Source organism: Balaenoptera acutorostrata, chromosome 2 (genome assembly GCF_949987535.1).
Source record: "Balaenoptera acutorostrata chromosome 2, mBalAcu1.1, whole genome shotgun sequence".
Classification (NCBI taxonomy): Eukaryota; Metazoa; Chordata; class Mammalia; order Artiodactyla; family Balaenopteridae; genus Balaenoptera; species Balaenoptera acutorostrata.
The window spans coordinates 175,682,171-175,702,086 of record NC_080065.1 but is presented as its reverse complement, the minus strand read 5'-3'; the positions used below and the strand labels follow the sequence as shown (position 1 = coordinate 175,702,086).

Genomic DNA, 19,916 nt, shown 5'->3' with positions numbered 1-19,916 from the left:
ATCATTTCCATAAAAGTTCAGGTAATTTTTTCTCAGGCATATTTTATTTTTTAATATCTACAGTATTTGACATGAAACTAATTTCTCACTCATAATTAATACCCCAAACTTAAATTATGTTTTTTCAGTGCCCACTTGCCAGTGACCTGCATGATTACACCTGTAGTCAAAGAGAGGAGGGTAATGAATTCTGATAATAAGAATGACCGCAAGGTACACGTGATTATGAAGTGTATCATAAAAGGTACTTTGGACTTTTATAGGATTTTGAGGAAGTCAGGATGGCAGAGCAGTCTAAGACGTTGTGTTCAGGATTTTGGCTTATGTTATACGATTTGATTGCTATTGAAGGCATCAAGAATTTTTTGTGTATTGAATGCTGTGAGGGCTAATCTTTCTCCTATCATTGGTAATTGTAAACTTTGTTTTCTGAAAGGCCAAAACAATTTGATGGAATTAAATTTAATTCATGAGAAGCCCCAGTTAGTCATATTAGTAAGAAGAGGGAAATATTGGTCACTGTTACGATTTGAAACTTTATCTTTTATCATTGTTAGATATATGTTTATAAAATCCCCTTATAAATGTCTTGGCCCATCGTAGTCACTGATTACCTTTAATGAAGGACGTATGTGACATTTTCTCTTTAAAGGATAAGAGTAGGCCTTGCCCTGAATGTAGGCCAGCTCCTGGTCCTTTGGAACAGCTTTTGCCTTTCCTACGTATTACTAAAAACTGTTGTATTAGACACTTTTTACCATAAAGTGTGTCAGTTAAAATATATAAATTAACTCCTTAGTATGCTATATTAATATTTTCAGTAACTCCCTTATGATTCCACTGAGTTGAATAAGTTTAGATAAACACAAATGTAGCAAGGGAGAAAGACAAGACCACTGTTGCAGTCAAGCCTTTCTTGCGCAGACACTATACTCTTGAAGCTAATGATTCAACATCCCTCATTGCCATGCACTTAAGAGTCAGTGTACCCCATTTAGCACAAATAAACAAGGCACTGTAGGATTTGGTTATAACGGAGTGAGACAAACAAGTTCTTGCAGTCATGGTGCTTATAATTTTGTGGGAACAAGAGAGATGGTTAACAAATGGTAAAGCTTTGGTTTATAAGATGGAAATAAGGGCTATGATGAAATGTAAAAAATGACATGCGATATAGGAAGGTAGGGTGAGTGTGCGGGGCCTTGTGTCCGGGATGGGGAGGAGCGACTGCCTGTGGCCTCCCCATGGTCAACTCTGGAATCTGCGGACCTGAGTCCATTGCGGGGACCGCTTGGACCTCAGTTGCCTCCATGCACAGTGTGGGGGCTGGGCTGGCAGCTGGGACCCTGGACGTTCTGTCCAGTTACTGCGCCTGGCAACTTCGGCCCGGGGCTTCTCTCAGCAGCTCTGTACCTACAGTCTCTCATCTGCCCTTAATTGTATGATGAGACGGGGTGTGTCAGCAGTGGATAATCCTGACTCTGTCTTTTGGGTTCATATGTGGGAGGAGCTGTGGTCTGTGGAGTCCTCAGTCCCTCCTTTCTTTCTAGAGGGGATCAGTTTTCTCCTGAGTTTTCCAAATGTTTGGGAGTTTTCCAAATGTTTGGGGAGCAGGAGCTCAAATCCACGACCCTAACCCCCCAGCCTACTCTTCCTAGGGCTGACAATATGTCCCTAAATTTCCAGATCCCTCCTGAATTCCCAAAGCCAACTTTCCCTCTCTGGTCACAGCATCATTATCAACTCTTTGTCCACCATGGTGCATTTCAGACTCAATATTTTAACTTTATTAATTTTTCCCAGGGCCTTGGATAGGATATTTTTTAAAATTCATATTTGTCTGTGGATTTTTACATGAGAAGAAAGTGAAGAATAATTACCTGGAACTAGGTTGCATGAAATCCTGTGCCTGTTCTCCCAGAATATTTCCTGGGCAACAGACATCTCGTTTAAGTCGTTTGGGTGAAGGATCTACTTTGGAGACATTCCTAGGTGATCTGTCCTTTTCATGGCATTACTCCTCCCTGAGTTTGCAAGTTCATTCGCTATTTTAATTATCTGTTTTTCAGTAAGTGTAAATATGTTTAATCAATAGATCTTGAAAGAGAGTATCTAGTATTTCCAAGGAGTCAAGAAACAGGTGAATTTCAGGAAAAAAAGATTCTATTATTACATTCCATTTGTTAAAATTTTTGTTTCCTTTTTTCTTTCCACGAATGGATGTAGTAGCATTCTGAGATCTGTTCTTTTGGGTGATTTCAAATGCAGTATCAGGGCTTATGCTTCCGACATTTAGAAGTGCATTCAATTATGATTGTTTTCTAAGCAATTTCTTGCCATGGAAATAATAATTAACTGACATTTATTTTCTGAAAATAGTGGATATTTGTGCACTTTCTTCTTGAACTAGAGAAATGCCTTACAATTTTCTTCTATCCTTTACACATAAACACTGGGTTTGAGTGCTTTTGCTGGATTGTTCCAACACTGGGTTTGTATATTTAGAGTATAAATGGTGGTCCAGCACCTCCAGGGGGAAGCAGAGCCTGTCAGCGTCTCCAGTCTTTGAGGATGCAAAGGGAAGTTCTTGAAGGGCCAGCTGGTTCTCCTTGGGGAGTCTCCTCGTGCAGGTGTCCTACCTGCTCACATCCACCGTGGAAGGAGGCTTTATACTGAGAGAAGCTACGGAGCCCTGGAAACGGGGATGCACATGTGATAGTGGGTGGGGGGATGGGGGTAATCACCTTTCTGAGGTTGTAACTGGTTTACTTGGGCCTGTTTCTAGACATGGGCTTGAGCTTTGCATCCGCAGCGTAGGTGCACGCAGAGTAATTTGAGTACGTTGAGAAAGTCTGTGAAGGTCAGGAGTTCTGTCTTCTAAACAAAGGGCTTATGAATTTGGGAGCTTGTTTGGGTCACAACCTTAAATTCAGTCTGTCCAGGAGTTTCCCCACTTGTGAGAATGGAAGCCTGGGGGAGGAAGGCTTATATGCTCACGGGATAGGATGGTATGTGAAGCCACCAGATATCATTCCTTTGGCTGCTCAGGTGTCCCTATCCTCCATCACCAACCAGAAACTGACCAACTCCAGGGGTTGTATCCCCACAGGGGAGTCTGACCCTCAAGCTTGGGAATGTGGGTTTTCTTCTGAACTGTGGGGAAGCAGGCTGTCTGTCTCACCTGATTCATGTATTTGCATTTCTTTCTTTGTATACATTTATATATTGAACTTTGCAGTTCTTAATTCTAGTTTATCTTAGCAGTTGTGATAGTTTCCTGTGTGAGTATATAAAATCTTTCATTCTGGGTTTTGAAAATGTAAATTGATTGAGAGGTACAAGGGGAGGAAGGCAAGAAATTCTGGAACCAAATAGAATATTTGTTCATTTTAGGCAAAAGGTCCTCAAGATAAGAGATTTGAGTCTCAGGTGGATTTTACATTTTTAAGTCATTTGGGTATGTGCATATCCCAAGAGGGCTTTGAAAATTTAAGTTCTATAATATTGGTGAGGCAAATGAATCCCTATTTTAATTGATAAGAGGTAAACTACTATACAAATCATTGAAAATCCTAATACATTTAATGAATTAGGACCAGATCCCTTATGCATTATAAAATGTTACTTATTCCTGAGATAACCTCCTAGAGTGAGATATAAAGAGAAACTCTGCCTCTTGTTATTTTACTTAGATTTGAAACTTTTCATTTTTTATGGTTTAAACTTTTATAAGTTAGTGTTTAAAGGAGTAAATCTTAGAATGCTTTTCTCTGTAGAAAAGTAAAAATTAAATAAATTTTAAATTAAAAAAATTTTTATTGAAGTATAGTTGATTTACAATGTTGTGTTTATTTCTGCTGTACAGCGAAGTGACTCAGTTTATATATATATATATATATATATATATATATATATATATATATATATACACACATTCTTTTTCATATTCTTTTCCATTATGGTTTATCACAGGATACTGAATATAGTCCCCTGTGCTGTAGAGTACGACCTTGTTGTTTATCCATTCTCTATATTGATATAGTAGTTTGCATCTGCTAATCCCAAACTTCCAATCCATCCCTTCCCCCCACAACCACAAGTCTGTTCTCTATGTCTGTGAGTCTGTTTCTGTTTTGTAGATAGGTTCATTTGTGTCATATATTAGATTCCATATATAAGTGATATCGTGTGGTATTTGTCTTTCTCTTTCTGACTTAACTTCACTTAGTATGATAATCTCTAGGTCCACCCATGTTGCTGCAAATGGCCTTATTTCGTTTTTTATGGCTGAGTAGTATTCCATTGTATGTATATATACACCACATCTTCTTGATCCATTCATCTGTGGATGGACATTTAGGTTGTTTCCATGTCTTGGCTATTGTGAATAGTGCTGCTGTGAACATAGGGGTGCATGTAACTTTTCGAATTATAGTTTTTTCTGGATATATGCTCAGGAGTGGGATTGCTGGATCATATGGCAACTCTATTTTTAGTTTTTTTGAGGAACCTCCATACTGTTTTCCATAGTGGCTGCACCAGTTTACATTCCCCCCAACAGTGTAGGAGGGTTCCCTTTTCTCCACACCCTCCAGCATTTGTTATTTGTAGACTTTTTAATGATGGCCATTCTGACTGGTGTGAGGGGTACCTCACTGTAGTTTTGATTTGCATTTCTCTAATAAATAGGGATGTTGAACATCATTTCATGTGCCTCTTGGCCATCTGTTTGTCTTCTTTGGAGAAATGTCTATTTAGATCTTCTGCCCATTTTTCAATTGGGTTGTTTGTTTTTTGATATTGAGTTGTATGAGCTGTTTGTATATTTTGGAAATGAAGCCCTTATTGGTCGCATCATTTGCAGATATTTTTTCCCAGTCTGTAGGTTGTCTTTTCACTTTGTTTATGGTTTCCTTTGCTGTACAAAAGCTTGTAAGTTTGATTAGGTCCCATTTGTTTATTTTTGCTTTTATTTCTATTGCTTTGGGAGACTGACCTAAGAAAATGTTGGTACGATTTATGTCAGAGAATGTTTTGCCTGTGTTCTCTCCTAGGAGTTTTATGGTGTCATGTCTTATATTTAAATCTTTAAGTCATTTTGAGTTTATCTTTGTGTATGGTATGAGGGTGTGTTCTAACTTCATTGATTTACATGCGGCTGTCCAACTTTCCCAACACCATTTGCTGAAGAGACTGTCTTTTTTCCATTGTATATTCTTGCCTTCTTTGTCGAAGATTAATTGTCCATAGGTGTGTGAGTTTATTTCTGGGCTCTCTATTCTGTTCCATTGATCCATATATCTGTTTTTGTTCCAGTACCATGCTGTTTTGATCACTGTAGCTTTGTAGTATTGACTGAAGTCTGGGAGGGTTATGCCTCCTGCTTTGTTCTTTTTCCTCAGGATTGCTTTGGTAATTCTGGGTCTTTTATGGTTCCATATAAATTTTAGGATTATTTGTTCTAGTTCTGTGAAAAATGTCATGGGTAATTTGATAGGGATCACATTAAATCTGTAGATTGCTTTGGGTAGTATGGTCATTTTAATAATATTAATTCTTCCAGTCCAAGTGCATGGGATATCTTTCCATTTCTTTGAATCATTGGAAGTACTTTAAAAACTTTAATTCACTTCATTCTCTTGTTGCTTGAATAGTTTTGAGAAGTCACATTTAATTATAATCTTTGTTTCTCTATAAGGAAAGCTTTTCCCCCCTGGCTTCTTTCAGTATTTTCTCTTTGTCTTTGGTTTTGCTCTAGTTCGAATATGAGATACTTGGGTGTGCATTTTTGTTGTTTATCATGTTTAGTGTTCTCTGAGCTTCCTGGATGTATAGTTTTTAAAATTAATTTATGAATATCTCAGTAATTGTTTTTTTTTAAATTTATTTTATTTATTTTTATTTTTGGCTGCGTTGGGTCTTCATTGCTGCACATGGGCTTTCTCTGGTTGCAGTGAGCGGGGGCTACTCTTCATTGAGGTGCGCGGGCTTCTCATTGCAGTGGCTTCTCTTATTGCGGAGCATGGGCTGTAGGCGCACAGGCTTCAGTAGTTGTGGCACGTGGGCTCAGTAGCTGTGGCATGCGGGCTCTAGAGTGCAGGCTCAGTAGTTGCGGTGCACGGGCTTAGTTGCTCCACAGCATGTGAGATCTTCCTGGGCCAGGGCTCGAACCCTTGTCCCCTGCATTGGCAGGCAGATTCTTAACCACTGCACCACCAGGGAAGCCCAGTAATTGTTATTTCTCTGGTTTCTTTTGTTCCTTTCTGTCTTTCTATTCCTTCAGGTATTCCCATGATGTGTATTTAAACCTTCTATTTAAAGAAGGTGGTCCTAGAGTTCTGCCAAAACAGAGTTTCTTAAGAACAGGCCATGTTAAGAACAGAATATTTGGGGCATATTTCAAAATGCTATGTTTATTTTCTCTTTCCCAGTTTTGGAGACACTGGGTCGCCCTGACCCAAATGCTCTGATGGGTCAATGAAGAGCAGTTAATTTCAAGGTTTTTTGCTTTTTTCTTGTGAATTCGAGGATGATGGCTTCTAAGCTATTAAATGCCAGACCAGGAAGTGGAAGTCTCTGACTCAGATTTTTGACAGTTGACCTTGGATAGCTTTAGAGCCCCATCCCTCCTTCCCCTTCTGACCCACATGTGTCCAAGGCAGGAAGAAAGTCTTAGTGCTCCCTCCTTTGGGGGCAGCAAGAGATTGAATCCACTCATGCTCAGGTCCTTGTATGTGAACTCCCCCTAACCTCAGTATAAAACCAAGTCCATGCACCTTTCCTTGCTCTCTTAAGCTATTTCAAGCTGGCTCGAGAGGCCTGACTTACTCTCCTCAGAGACCTCAATTATGAAGGAATAAACCTTTTCATAGGCTATTTGGAGTGTGTGGTGTCATCAGCTGAGGCGTTCATTCTTATGCTCAGAGGTTGAGCTGTCATGCCTTTACTTCACAGGGGAGCTTGGAAATTACAGAAATGGTCTGGGCAGCTTCTAGAGTACATGGTCAGAAAACATTTCTACCTGATTGGAGAATGGAGATTTTATGTTCTTTTGGAAGAAAGTGCTGCTGACACTGTTATGTATTTCATAATCATGGGAAAAATTCACCATCAACCCATTGTGGATTTCACTGAATGCTCTGCAATCTACAGCTCCTTTAAAAAAATTTTTTATTTTATATTGGAGTATAGTTGATTAACAATGTTGTGTTAGTTTCGGGTGTACAGCAAAGTGATTCAGTTATACATATACATCTATCTATTCCTTTTCAAATTCTTTTCCCATTTAGGTTATTACAGGATATTGAGCAGAGTTCCCTGTGCTATACAGTAGGTCCTTGTTACCTATTTTAAATATAGCAATGTGTACTTGTCAATCCCAAACTCCCAATCTATCCCTCCCTCTACCCTTCTCCCCCAGTAATGATGTTTGTTCTCTAAGTCTGTGAGTCTGTTTCTGTTTTGTAAATAAGTTCATTTGTATCATTTTTTTTTTTAGATTCTGCATATAAGCAACATCATATATTTGTCCTTCTCTGTCTGACTTAATTCACTTAGTATGATAATCTCCAGGTCCATCCATGTTGCTGCAAATGGCATTATTTCATTCTTTTTAGTGGCTGAGTAATATTCCATTGTATATATATACCGCATCTTCTTTATCCATTCATCTGTTGCTGGACATTTAGGTTGCTTCCATGTCTTGGCTATTGTAAACAGTGCTACAATGAACACTGTGGTGCATGTATCCTTTCAAACCATGTTTTTCTCCAGATATATGCCCAGGAGTGGGATTGCCGTGTCATAGGGTAGCTCTATTTTTAGTTTTCTAAGGAACCTCCATACTGTTCTTCACAGTGGCTGTACCAATTTACATTCCCACCAACAGTGTAGGAGGGTTTCCTTTTCTCCACACCCTCTCCAGCATTTGTTGTTTGTAGATTTTTTGATGATGACCATTCTGACTGGTGTGAGGTGATATCTCATTATAGTTTTGATTTGCATTTCTCTAGTAATTAGTGATGTTGAGCATATTTTCATGTGCCTCTTGGCCATCTGTATGTCTTCCTCGGAGAAATGTCTCTTTAGGTCTTCTGTGCATTTTTTTTGATTGGGTTGTTTGTTTTTATGATATTGAGCTGCATGAGCTGTTTGTAAATTTTGGAGACTAATTCTTTGTCAGTCACATTGTTTGCAAATATTTTCTCCCATTCTGTGGGTTGTCTTTTCGTTTTGTTTATGTTTCCTTTGTTGTGCAAAAGATTTTGAGTTTAATTAGGTCCCATTTGTTTGTTTTTGTTTTTATGTCCATTACTCTGGGAGACAGATTGAAAAAGATATGGCTGTGATTTATGTCTGAGAGTATTCTGCCTGTGTTCTGCCTAAGAGTTTTATAGTATCTGGTATTATGTTTAGGTCTTTAATCCATTTAGAGTTTATTTTTGTGTGTGGTGTTAAAGAGTGTTCTAATTTCATTATTTCATATGTAGCTGTTCAGTTTTCCCAGCACCATTTATTGAGGAGACTGTCTTTCCTCCATTGTATAGTTTTGCCTCTTTTGTTGTAGATTAATTGACCATAGGTGTGTGGGTTTACTTCTGGGCTTTCTATCCTGTTCCACTGACCTATATTTCTGTTATGTACCAGTATCATACTGTTTTGATGACTATAGCTTTGTAGTATAGTCTGAAGCCAGGCAGCCTGATTCCTCCAGCTCCATTTTTCTTTCTCAAGATTGCTTTGGCTATTTGGGGTCTTTCGTGTCTCCATACAAATTTTAAGATTTTTTGTTCTAATTCTGTGAAAAGTGCTATTGGTAATTTGATGGGGATTGCACTGAATCTGTAGATTGCCTTGGGTAGTATAGTCATTTTGACAGTATTGATTCTTCCAATCCAAGAACACGGTGTACCTTTCCATCTGTTCGTGTTGTCTTCAATTTCTTTCATCAGCATCTTACCGTTTTCAGAGTACAGGTCTTTTGTCTCCTTAGGTAGGTTTATTCCTAGATATTTTATTCTTTTTGATGCAATGATAAATGGGATTGTTTCTTTAATTTTTCTTTCTGGAGGCTTCCCTGGTGGCGCAGTGGTTGGGAGTCTGCCTGCCAGTGCAGGGGACACGGGTTCGGGCCCTGGTCTGGGAGGATCCCGCATGCCGCGGAGCAGCTGGGCCCGTGGGCCACAATTACTGAGCCTGTGCGTCTGGAGCCTGTGCTCCACAACAGGAGAGGCTGCGATAGTGAGAGGCCCGCGCACCGCGATGAAGAGTGGCCCCTGCTTGCCACAGTTGGAGAAAGCCCTCGCACAGAAACGAAGACCCAACACAGCCAAAAATAAAAATAAATTAATTAATAATTTTTCTTTCTGATCTTTCATTGTTAATGTGTAGAAATGTAACAGATTTCTGTGTGTTAATTTTGTATCCTGCAACTTTATTGAATTCATTGATGAGCTCTAGTAGTTTTCCAGTAGCATCTGTAGCATCTATAGTATCATGTCATCTGCAAACAGTGACAGTTTTACTTCTTTTCCAAGTTGGATTCCTTTTATTTCTCTTTCTTCTCTGATTGCCATGGCTAGGACTTCCAAAACTTTGTTGAATAAAAGTGGCAAGAGTGGACATTCTTGTTGTGTTCCTGATCTTAGAGGAAATGCTTTCAGGTTTTAGCAATCTACAGCTCTTAACCTGTTCCTCAAGGGCAGCAAGGCCCAGGATAGACTGCAATGGTTCTGCCAGAAAGAGCTCTTCTGGCATATTATTAATTTGGTGTGTGTGCCTGTGTGTGCCAAGATTGGCTGTAAACAGCCCTGAGGCCCATGGGTATAGGGATTTTGAGGTCTAAGTTGTCATGTCTTCTTTGTTTCTGTGTTCTAAGTTCCACATAACTCCTAACGCATCTGTATGGCTGTTAGCATAACTGACACCATCTTGGACCTGTACAGTTCCTCCTGCCCTTCCACTGACCCTACTCAGGACTGTACTGTATGGAAAATCACTTCTCTGTCATCAAGGGCTGTGTAGTTAATAGATGCAGTTTAATGATCATTAGGTCTATGCTCTGTTAGCCTCCAAACAATGATGAAGACCTTCGCTGATGTATTCCTGGTACCCACGAGACTAGATGCCCATTCATAAATCTTGACTTGGGAGTGCAGTTCCTCTCTTCAACCATGTACTCCCATACCCTAGGTGAATGATAAATTTGTCCCAGTTGCCCCTTGGCAGAGTGGAGTGCAGCTTCAAATGCTTCTGGATCATTGTCTGCCCACCTACCCTGTGAGTAAATTACTCTATAGTAAACAGATCCATTGATCTATATGGAGCTGCCTGCCTCGTTTTTTAGTCTCAAAATATCTTCTCGTCTCTGGGCACTTTTTGTTTCCTCTGTCCTTCAATACCATCAAATCGGTCGGAGAGAGAAAGGAAGAACTGCTCTGTGATGAATATTACACAGATTAAAAGCAATGCTTATTTTTAAGAATATTTACATTTGGGCAGCTGCATTCCTTCTAATGGGCTGCAATACAATTGACCCTTGTATAATGCAGGGGTTAGGTATTCTGACTCTCTGCCCAGTGGAACATCCATATAACTTGAATAGGCCCTCTGCATCTGCAGTTTCTCATCCTGGGTTCAACCAACCCTGGATCCTGTGGCACTGTAGTACTTACCATTGAAAAACCTCCATGTATATGTGGATCCATGCAGTTCAAACCCGTGTTGTTTCAATGATCAACTATACTGTAGGACAATACAGCCAGCTGGGCTTTGTTAAAAGTCTGCTTAGGACTTCCGTAGTGGCGCAGTGGTTAAGAATCCACCTGCCAATGCAGGGGACACGGATTCGAGCCCTGCTCTGGGAAGATCCCACATGCTGTGGAGCAACTAAGCCCGTGAGACACAACTACTGAGTCCGCGCTCTAGAGCCCACGTGCCACACCTACTGAAGTCCGAGCGCCCAGAGCCCGTGCTCCGCAACGAGAGAAGCCACCGCAATGAGAATCCCGCGCACCGCAAGGAAGAGTAGCCCCCGCTCACCACAACTAGAGAAAGCCCGCATGCAGCAACGAAGACCCAATGCAGCCAAAAATAAATAAATAAATAAATATATTTTTAAAATAAAAGTTTGTTTAATACAGGCCTCCTGGACTGTCATGTTTGGTGATGGAAATAGAAGAGAAACTTCTCCTTCTTCACTGTTTTTATTAATGGAAACTTCATGCAGGTTGGACCCTCTGCCTCATGGAGTGCTGTAAATGGTGGGTAACAAGGAAGGAAAGAGTTTTTCTCACAAGGAATTAATTGTCTTAAAATGATAATATTTATTTCATTTGTATGGCATTTCTGTCATTTCCCAACAGGCTCTGCACTCTGCTATTGGAGAGAAACAAGATATATCATGATCATAGTAAAATGTATAAATATTTTTCATGTGTTCATGATGCTGTTAAATTTATGAGGAAGTATGAGAGTAAGTTTCTGATGATTGAGTCATAGAATAAATGTTCGGAGATGACAGAATCATACGACACCTTCCTGTAAATGGAGTATAGATGTCCAATCCTGTCAGTCTCATACATCCCACTATACACATAATTGGGATGTTTTAAAACTCAGTGGTTTTTGAGGATGTGGCTGTGAACTTCACCCTGGAGGAGTGGGTTTTACTGGATCCTTCACAGAAGAAACTACAGAGATGTGATTTGGGAAACCTTCAGGAACCTTCCATTAATAGGTAAGGATGATGACTTTTCTTCACTTTGTCAATCAGAGGACAAGTGTTTTTTGCCCATCAACATTGTTTCAAGATGTAGAATGTGGGAGGGGAGGATGTTGGTAAACAAAAAAGGCATGGATACAGCTCATCCTGGGCCTAGACATATCATAATTAAACCTCTTTGCTGGGACTAGGAGCATGTGAGATTTTGTGTTTGCCCTTTAAGAGTGGACTCTCTGTTTCCTACAGCCCTCTAGCTGTTTGTTTTTTTTTTAAATAGATTTTATTTATTTATTTATTTATTGGCTGCGTTGGGCACACGGGCTTTCTCCAGTTGCAGCGAGTTGGGGCTACTCTTCATTGTGTGCGGGCTTCTCATTGCGGTGGCTTCTCTTGTTGTGGAGCACGGGCTCTAGGCACACGGGCTTCAGTAGTTGTGGCTCCCTGGCTCTAGAACACAGACTCAGTAGTTGTGGCGCACGGGCTTAGTTGCTCCGTGGCATGTGGGATCTTTCCGGACCAGGGCTCGAACCCATGTCCCTGCATTGGCAGGCAGATTCTTAACCACTGCGCCACCAGCAAAGTCCTCAGCATTTTAATTGGTAAGGCTGTATCCATGCATGTCCACACATCATCATTTTGACGGCATTCCCCTGCTGGAACCCCAGCTCCCACCCTTTTATGCCTCATCTTTCAAATCTTCCAACAGGAAAATTCCACGCCCCTTAAAATCATCACAGCACAACAGTGGAAAAGAATATAGCTGTCCCAGAGGCAACAAGGTCTACGGGTTTAGGCCCTGCTGAACCTTTACTACAAGTTGGTAAGGACACAACTGAGTGTGTAAACTGGAGATTGTCTGAGACCGTGGACCTCAGAACCACACAGGCCCAGAAGTTACCCTGGACAGCAAAGGGGAGTGTGGATCATTCACAAGTTGACTAGATAATAACAAGTTCTAGTATTTGGTGAAAAGAAACTTGAACAAGAGAGAAATGTTCCCTCCACCTCAAGAGCTGTAGAAAAACATCCATGGTCCTTGGGAAGGATATGGTCCTACCACAGACTATTTGTAAGACACCCTTATTTCAGGGGTTATTGCTCTGCCTATGAAAGAACCTCCAACCTGTAAATCCCAGGAGTTCTGAGAGCCTGTCCCTGCTCCTGGCCCTGGTGAACAACACTGAGATAAATGATTCTGTCATCTGAGGAAAGGGGCATGGGGTGTCCTTCAGTAGCCAGGGACGGGGATGGGGGCTGGCCCTTCTCCCTCCTCCCACATACAAGAAGCTGATGACCCAGCCGAATTACTTATTTCAAGGAGAAATGTGAAATTCTGTATGTCATTTCTATGAGCACAGGAAGTGAAAGAACCACAACATGACTCCCAGGCTCTAGTGAAAACAGAATAGAATGTTATATTAAAATCCTAACTATTTACAAGAATTAAATATTGCACTTTGCCTAGGTAAATAGGCCCTGGTGTACAGATGTCAGGTAGATGGGGGGGGGGGGTCACTCCCTATTTTTGGGCCTCATGCGACCCCAGGAAAAGGCTTACAAAATTCTCTTTCCCTTAAGAGCTGGCCCTGTGCACCATGAATGTCCCAGTTGTGTCCCCACCATAGAGGTAGTGGCTGTACTTGAGCTGGCTTCAGGAGTCAGATCAGCCACTGGTCCTGGTCAATATGTCAGGGACTTCGTGACTGAATAGGAGACATCATCTGTGAGGCCTCCCCCAGAATCACAACCCACCTCCCTGCCCCCACTACAGTCTGCTCCAAGTCCTGAGCTGAATGCTTAGTCATTCAACAGCACCCCATCTGTCATTGTCATGGGACTTTAGCATCACCCATTTTATAGAGGATGAATATGAGTCCCATAAAAGTAGCCAAAGTCTCTCCATGACAGGAATGGTCAGTGGTGGAATCGGGATCCAGTATCAACTGTTCTTCTCCCCAGGCCCATGCTTAACCCAAAGCTTCACTGAACCCCAGGATTCAGCCTCTGCCTGCCCAGACACTCACTCAGACCTGAACTTGTTGACAGACAGACCTTGTTGGCCTTCAAGAATAATTTGTTCTTTCCTGGACATACACAGCGGCAGCAGAAGATGCCGTTGGCCAGACCTAATTGGAGTTGAAGGCCACTCTCATCATGTTGGCCTTTTGGTGCTGGGGTTCTAGGTGGCAGGACAGGCTGTAGCTACCGGACAGAGGAGCACCTGTGAGGCTACCAAGAGGGCCACCTCCCAGCAGCTGGAGTCCGGCTATCCCAGGGGTCACCAAGCAACAAGGTCTGGGGCTGACCAGGGAGCCATGGCTGCAGACTCTCTGGAGCAGCCATCAGAGAGAGTTTACCCTATCCTCAACCATCTTCTGTCCCGCCTCACCTCACTTCCTTGACAAAGGGCTCCATAGCCTGGAACCAGGCCCCAAATTGCTCCTGGGCTCCAGCTCGTAATGGTTTGCAGCCACCTGGAGCAGCTGGATCTCCCTAATTGCTTGCAGTTCCTGGGACAGAGGGAAGGACAGGATGCAGACAGGGCCCTTCAGGGGCCTTGTGGGGGTGAGGAGTGGGGCGTGGGGCAGGTAATAAGTCCTAGCTCACATGCGGACCTTCCTTCCCTCCACTTCCATCCGGGCCCTGCCTCTTCTCACAGTTGGTGTTAAATAGCTCCTCCTCCAGGAAGTTGTCCTTGATGCCATCCTCCTATGCCCACCCACCAGTGGGATGGCTCTCCTCAACTCTGTATCAGTTGCCCAATAAATGTAAGAAAGATGGGGCCAGAGAGGGTCCTGCCTGGAGGGTCTCTGCTTTCCACACCCACACCGTCCCCCAGTGAGGCCACAGCTGCTCACCTCTATACTTTTCCCAAATTAGATTGCATTGCTCTGGAAGGCAGATGGCCAAAGTCCATTAGAAACAGCCCCCTTAGCCTGTAACTAGCCCCCTTCCACACCCCATCTCATGTTGCTTTACTGTCAGGGCCCACCAGAGGGCAGGCATGCTCAGAGGAGGACTTGGACCTGAGCCAGGCTCTGGGGTCCTGAGAAGTGGGGACAGGGGAGCTCAGGCCAGAGACCTTCTAGCCCAACACACTCTGATAACTGATGGGGAGACTGAGCCTCTGGTAGGATGTGTTTTTTGACTTGGAAGGATAGACTTCACTCCCCATCACGGGCAGGGTCTGAGGGAGTGGATGAGTCCAGCTTAGACTCAACCTCCTGTAGCGTTGCAGTCAGGCGGCTCTGAGCTTCATCTGCCCAGGGAACTGGGAGGGCGGCTTATTGGGAGGCTCCTTTCACTCATGACCAGGATGGGCCTAAGTCCCTGCTCCCAAGGGCGGCTGTTAGGCTCCCATGAGAGGAGGTTTGCCTCGTGCTGAAAGCTAAGGGCTCAGGGTGGGGCTGCCTCCTTCCCAACCTCGGGATCCTGCCCACGCCCCCACTCCAGGCTCCCTTTCTCATGATCGTCCATTATGTAGTCCAGCAGCAGCAGGTGACTGAGGACGGGGACGCCACTCTGTGCCATCGGGATAGGAATGGTGATGAGCCCCCTCTCTCAGGGGCCATCTGAAGGTCCCCTGACACCCCTCACTCTCAGCTTCCTCTCCCGCCCCCAGACCCCACACGGAGTAACCCAGGACTCTCAGCAGCCTCCTCCGAACCCCCTCCCTTCCCCTCAGGAGCACCAAACTTCCTCCAGTCACCTCCTGAGGCTGGTATTTGGCAGATCCCAGGTTATGCGGTCCCTGGCCCACCCCTCCTCCTGGTCACTTCCAATGCAGTCAGCTCAGGTCCCGTGGTACCAGGGGCAGGTGTGCAGAGGGAAGGCGCCCCCCTCCTGGGGGGTGCCTCCAGCTGGGAGGGAGGAGCACGTCTGCTCTGACCCCTGGGCCTCTCCCCCGCAGGCACTCTCACCTGCTGCTGCTGTCTCCTGAGCTCCCCGGAGCTCCACCTCCACGGCGGCCAACAAGGAGGTTGCCCCCTGCAGGGTGGAGGACAGTGTCATGGTGGCCATACTACCCTCCCACATTTCCCCCAAGGCGCCTGATCTCAACCCCTGGACATGTGGCCTGAGTGACCTGGTACCTCTGCTGCCCCAACCTCCAGTGAGCTCTGAGTCTAGAACAACCCCAGTTCCAACGCTCACTTGTGTGTGACCTTGGCTCTGTGACCTGGCCTCCCTGAGCGTCTAGCCTCATCTGGACCGTGTGAGGAGAACTCCGCCTGCGTCCCTGGGTCTCCTGAGCGCTCAGTGTCCTGTGACTGTCATCACTGCCCTCACCCCTCCAGGTGGAGCCATCACAAAGCTCCACACATTCTTCTCCTCCCTTGAACCTACGCATTGAACCTCCTTGTGCAGCCTAAGTACAGAATCATCTCTCTCCAGATCTTCCCGGTTAGGGGACTGAGGCCCTCAGAGGTGAGTGACTTACAGAGGGGTCCACAGAGAAGAGGCCACTACCCCTCCCAGCCGTAGGCCCTGTCCTGGGTGCCTTCACCCCACCCCCAGCTCCGCCACTGACCACAGTCCTAACCTCTGGCCTAATGAGTGTCCAAGCTCCCAGCAAGGAGCTGAGCCATGGAGGGAAATTAACAGGGTATACTGGGGGGCCTGGTTGAGAGGCTCCTGACTGCCCTAGCCTCCTGTCCTCTGACCCTAGGCTGACCCAAGGCCATGCTAAAGCCTCACTTCCCTAAGAACCCCTCATGACATTCCCTTGCACAGAAATCCTTTTCCATGTACTCAGAAAGGGGACCCCTGAGGTGCTCTGACTGACAGGGCAGCGGGCGATCAGAGCACTAACTTCCACCTTCTTTTTTTTTTTTAAACTTTTAATTTTTTATTTAATTTAATTAATTTATTTATTTATGGCTGTGTTGGGTCTTCGTTTCTGTGCGAGGGCTTTCTCTAGTTGCGGCAAGCGGGGGCCACTCTTCATTGCGGTGCGCGGGCCTCTCACTATCGCAGCCTCTCTTGTTGCGGAGCACAGGCTCCAGACGCGCAGGCTCAGTAACTGTGGCTCACGGGCCCAGCCGCTCCGCGGCATGCGGGATCCTCCCAGACCAGGGCTCGAACCAGTGTCCCCTGCACCGGCAGGCAGACTCTCAACCACTGCGCCACCAGGGAAGCCCCACTTCCACCTTTTTTGTGGCAACTTTTGAAGTCCAGTCAGGAAGGACCCATTAGGAATCCATCAGTTCCTCAGATACTTCTCATCACCATCTGGGGCAACTATCATTGCTAAAAAGGCATCAGGCGAGAATCCCTCCGGGATCGATGAGCAGTGACTCTGTAGGACCGAGTGGGGAGTTTCAGAAAGCACACATAATCTGTCTCAGGCTGGGCAGTGCCCCACCATCCCCCGGGTCCCTGGGATTCTCGCTGTGTCCATCCCTGTTGCAGCCAGGGTCCCCTTCTCCTGCGAGGTACAGTGAAGACAGAAGGAGCAGCAGGGGCCTGGCTGAGTGAGGACAGTCTGGGCTGGTTTAGGAAGAAAGGACCCCCACCTGCACCATCCGCCCAACAGCCTGTAGAAGATGAGTGGCAGCTGATGGGCCAGCAAGGAAGCCAGAGGACTACTAATTCTACCAGCTTCTCACCCTCCTGAAACAGTCCAGCCAACACCGCTACATCCCACGACCAAGGCCTCCTGCCCCAGACTGCGCCCACCTGCCAACACCGCTACATCCCACGACCAAGGCCTCCTGCCCCAGACTGCCCCCACCTGCCAACACCGCTACATCCCACGACCAAGGCCTCCTGCCCCAGACTGCCCGCACCTGCCAACACCGCTACATCCCACGACCAAGGCCTCCTGCCCCAGACTGCCCCCACCTGCCAACACTGCTACATCCCACGACCAAGGCCTCCTGCCCCAGACTGCCCCCACCTGCCTGTAGAGCTCACACATCCCTCTTCCTGTCAACCTGGACAAGACACACTGAATTTCTCGGAGAACTTTTCGTTCGCACCGCATCCTGCCTGGTCCCCCCTCCTTCCAGATCTACAGCCTCCACGTCACCTTGGTGATCGTCCTCCTGCTCAGCAGTTCGTTTTTCCGGCCTAACTTTTCAAATTATTGGGAGCTCTTCCTGAGGGGAGGGGAAAGAAGGAAGAAAACAGTGGAATAATGTGCAGGGATTTGAGAGCAAATCCTTTTTATTTGAGTACCTGGAAAATTAACGGGCCTCATGAGGGTATCCCCTGCGTCGTCTGGGCCCAGAGGTCTCTGTGGGACTGGGGAGGAGGCTCTCATGTTGTCTCCTGGGGCCTTTGTTCCCTTCGCTCCTGAGCAGATCTGTTTTGACCGGTGTTGGTTTCAGTTGGATAAAGAGTTCTGTAGCTGGAAAGTAAACACTTGGAAATCTCCCATTTGGTTCAATGCAGGATCTGACATTTAAAGATCCTGATTTTTTAAGCAGAACCACAGGCCTCAGGTCCTAGAGAGACTCAAGAGACCTGCCAACCAGGTGGCTTCCCGTCCCCAGGGTCCACTGTCTCCCAGGACCTCCCAGCTGACGGAGGGGACACAGCCAGCAACATGGCGGGTGGTGTCTTGTCTACTCTGGTGCTCAGATGGAAAGCAGCTTACTCACCTGGAAACTTGTCCCCATGTGTTTCTGAGGTGCTTTAATGGAGGGCTCTGTAGAGCCAAAATGATGGCTTGTAGAGAGGAGTAATTCCTTAGGCCTCTGCACACTTAGGGAAGGAAGGGAATGGTCAGTGAGGAGAGAGCTGGAACCCCGCTCCTCTGGCTTCTGTCCCCTCATTAACGTCTCTCCTGGATGAGAAAGATGCCCATCGGCCCTGGGGAGGGTGCACCTGGGACCCCATGACCAATACTCCTGGGCAGGAGGGTTTTAGCTCAACCCAAGGAGGAAGTGAGCAGCCCATCACTGGGATCTGAATGTCAAGGTCAGTGTGCCCCTGGCAGGAGGGGCCTAGGGACTGTGCAGGAACTCAGACCCCAGACTTCAATCCTGAGAGCTGAGAAAGGAGAAGGGGCAGTGCCCATGGCTCCGGAGAGCGCTCCCTGGGCCCTCCCACAGCATATCTTGGCCACCTGGATCCAGAATTCCACCACCTCGGCCCTGTTCTGGGCTGTCATGACTGGGTTCCCGAGGTAGGTGGTGGTGATAAAGTTGACCACCTTTTGGAAGTGGGTGACGGTGTTGTGGACAGTGGGCACCAGGTGCTCGTGGCCCCTTTTGGTCCCCTGGGACCAGATGGAGCCCAGGCAGTGATGGGGCCCCACCTTCTTGAACAGCTCCTGGGGAGGATGCAGAGTGTCACGCAGCCTCCACACCACGGCTAGCATCTGCAGTTCCCCACGGTTCTACACCGGGGTCTCTGGTCAGAGCTGGCGCTCAGGAAGCTGAGGATGTGGCCTGAAGCTTCTTGGAGTCCCTGGGTCTGTTTATGTCCAATGAAGATGCCCAACACAGGATGACACAGGACTCAGTACTGGGGAGGGGGGAGTGGCATTTGCATCCAGCCCAGCTTCACTTCTTCCAAGCACCAGAAACCTGACTCACACCTGCCCATCTCAAGGGGCACCTTCCACTCATTCTGATCACCCCTCGGGTCTGACTCCCCATTCAGATGCACATTCTCCCATGGCTGCTACAACTAGGGTCTTTGTCCCCCATTAGACAAGTACACACCAGGTGCCTAATAAATGCGGAGGCTGTTGAGCAAATGCTGGGCAAATGGATGATTGATCCCAGGACCTGGAAGCACTTCAGTGAGCTCACCTCCCTCCCTCAAAGGACCAGCCCCACCCAACGTGCTATCTGTTCTTCCTCATTAATCTGCAAAGTCACCCTGTGCAGCAGGCCCTCTCAGTGTCCACCTCTACTGTCCACATTGGACAACGAAGATCTGGGGATTAAGAAAGTTGCTCAGGTCACGCAGTGGGAAGTGGGGGGGAATAGGGCTTCGCACCCAGATCATCAGGTTCTTGATCAGGGAATGGCAGGTGTGGGGCAGCTGATGAGAAAGCTGGGTCCACCCAGCCTTCCCTGAGAGCCAGCTGCTCACCGCACCCATCAAAGTCAACTGTTCAGCCACCAGCCGGGCAGGGAATATTCTAGAATATTAGGCCTCTAACATTGAGTACATTGTGCTGTCTTATTAAGCCCTGAAAAGGGGATGCGAAAAGGAAGGAAATCAGAAAACATAAAAATTC

The 19,916-nt window shown here is 45.8% G+C and overlaps 1 protein-coding gene across 1 annotated transcript in view; it reads left to right on the top strand.

The window, feature by feature from the left end:
- Window positions 1-19,916, top strand: part of LOC103017830 (methyl-CpG-binding domain protein 3-like 1) — a 39,335-nt gene that overhangs the window by 4,542 nt on the left and 14,877 nt on the right. Inside the window, 1 exon segment of the mRNA XM_057540457.1 lies at window positions 129-244. The gene's annotated coding sequence lies outside the window, so the exon portion shown is untranslated.